Consider the following 2,302-nt stretch of genomic DNA (forward strand, 5'->3'; position numbering starts at 1 on the left):
CCAACAACTGCAGCTCCCACAACTGCAGCTCCAACAACTGCAGCCCCAATAACTGCAGCTATCACAACTGCAGCCCCAACAACTGCAGCTCCCACAACTGCAGCCCCAACAGCTGCAGCTTCTACAACTGCAGCCGCAACAACTGTAGCTCCAACAACTGCAGCTCCCACAACTGCAGCCCCAACAACTGCAGCCCCCACAACTGCAGCCCCAACAACTGCCGCTCCCACAACTGCTGCTCCCACAACTGCAGCCCCCACAACTGCAGCCCCAACAACTGCCGCTCCCACCACTGCCACTCCCACAACTGCAGCTCCCACCACTGCAGCCCCAACAACTGTGGCCCCTACAACTGCAGCCCCAACAACTGCAGCCCCAATAACTACAGCTATCACAACTGCAGCCCCAACAACTGCGGCCCCAACAACTGCAGCTCCCACAACTGCGGCTCCCACAACTGCAGCCCCAACAACTGCAGCTATAACAACTGTAGCCCCAACAACTGCAGCTCCCACAACTGCAGCCCCAACAACTGCGGCCCCCACAATTGCAGCCCCAACAACTGCAGCCCCCACAACTGCAGCCCCAAGAACTGCGGACCCAAGAACTGCAGCTCCCACAACTGCAGCCCTAACAACTGCCGCTCCCACCACTGCCGCTCCCACAACTGTGGCCCCCACAACTGCGGCCACCACAACTGCAGCTCCCACAACTGCGGCTTCCAACCCTGCAGCCCCAACAACTGTGGCCCCCACCACTGCAGCCCCAACAACTGCGGCCCCCACAACTGCAGCTCCCACAACTGCGGCCCCAACAACTGCAGCTCCCACCACTACAGCCCCAACAACTGCGGCCCCCACAACTGCAGCCCCAACAACTGCTGCAACTACAACTACAACCACCACATCAGTAACGACAACTGCTGAGGCAGTCACAACGAGGCGATTGATTTTCAGATCTGCTGGAGAGACATTTACAAGTGACTTGCAGAATCCATCATCTGCAGTGTTTATAAGTCGAGCCTCAATAATAAAGTCGACGGTAAGTCACTATTTTAGAGTGAAGTCTAACAAAATCTATGCATTTTAATTAATTGGAAACATTTTACTTAATATCTATAATTTCACAGTATTTCTGCAATATGCCATCTTATCTTTTCATATGTGCATTCATCATTCTTCTTTGTAAACACTTTTTTATGATTTTCACCTAAAATACTCACATATTAAATTTCCCATCAGAGTTTGGTGGAGCTAGATTGTATAAATAAAATCCCTCAAAGTATTTTTTGTATTTTGTCTAATAAACGCTAGATTGTTTCTCGTTTCACAGTGAATGGAAACTGGAGGATGGCATTTCATTCCTGGTGTTGAGTTTTTAAAGAAAAAAACGATGTAACTCATTCTTCCATATACAGTAAATAGGACACAGATTAATTATTTTGCAGTCACTGAAGAAATTGGAATAGTGTTATTTTAGTTATTAGTTATTGTAAATTAAATACAACAATGAAAAAGACAATGCACAAGTGAAGAAGCACAAGCCAATAAAATAAATGTACTACAAATGATTTGCTTGTATTTCTGCAGCTTGAACCTTTCTACCAAGAAGCATTTACTTCATTCCGCACATTGACGGTGATTTCTTTCAGGTAATTTGATAATGTTATAATGATAGAATCTTAAGAGTATTGGTCATAAATTCATACGAGTAAAACAATATTTTTTGGTAATTCCTCTTGCAGTAATGGCTCAATCATCAACAATGTGGACCTTGGATTTTCATCCACATCTGTTCCTAATGGCACTCAGATCGGAGATGTTTTGGTTGGAGCAGCTTCGAACATCACAGCCTTCAACATTGACACCACCTCCATTTCTGTGGATGGCACACGTAAGCAATATTGAATACTACCTCATAAAATTTTTAAATATTACAGATTTATTTTTTATTTGTTAAAGCAAAGTCTGGTTTCCTTTTCTCACAACTGCGGCTCCCACAACTGCAGCCCCAACAACTGCAGCTATCACAACTGCAGCCCCAACAACTGCGGCCCCAACAACTGCAGCTCCCACAACTGCGGCTCCCACAACTGAAGACCCAACAACTGCCGCTCCCACCACTGCCGCTCCCACCACTGCAGCTCCCACCATTGCAGCCCCAACAACTGCGGCTCCCACAACTGCAGCCCCAACAACTGCCTCTCCCACCACTGCCGCTACCACCACTGCAGCCCCCACAACTGCAGCCCCAACGACTGCCGCTCCCACCACTGCCGCTCCCACCACTGCAGCTCCCACCA

General features: G+C 47.9%; 1 long non-coding RNA gene across 1 annotated transcript; it reads left to right on the forward strand.

Moving 5' to 3' along the window:
* Positions 1 to 930: 930 nt before the first annotated feature.
* On the forward strand, positions 931 to 1,887 carry LOC141760243 (uncharacterized). Its single transcript, XR_012592305.1, has 3 exons — positions 931 to 1,041; positions 1,590 to 1,651; positions 1,745 to 1,887. It is a non-coding gene; the product is annotated as an uncharacterized LOC141760243 (long non-coding RNA).
* Positions 1,888 to 2,302: the final 415 nt, after the last annotated feature.

This window comes from Sebastes fasciatus, chromosome 22 (genome assembly GCF_043250625.1).
Source record: "Sebastes fasciatus isolate fSebFas1 chromosome 22, fSebFas1.pri, whole genome shotgun sequence".
Taxonomy (NCBI): domain Eukaryota; kingdom Metazoa; phylum Chordata; class Actinopteri; order Perciformes; family Sebastidae; genus Sebastes; species Sebastes fasciatus.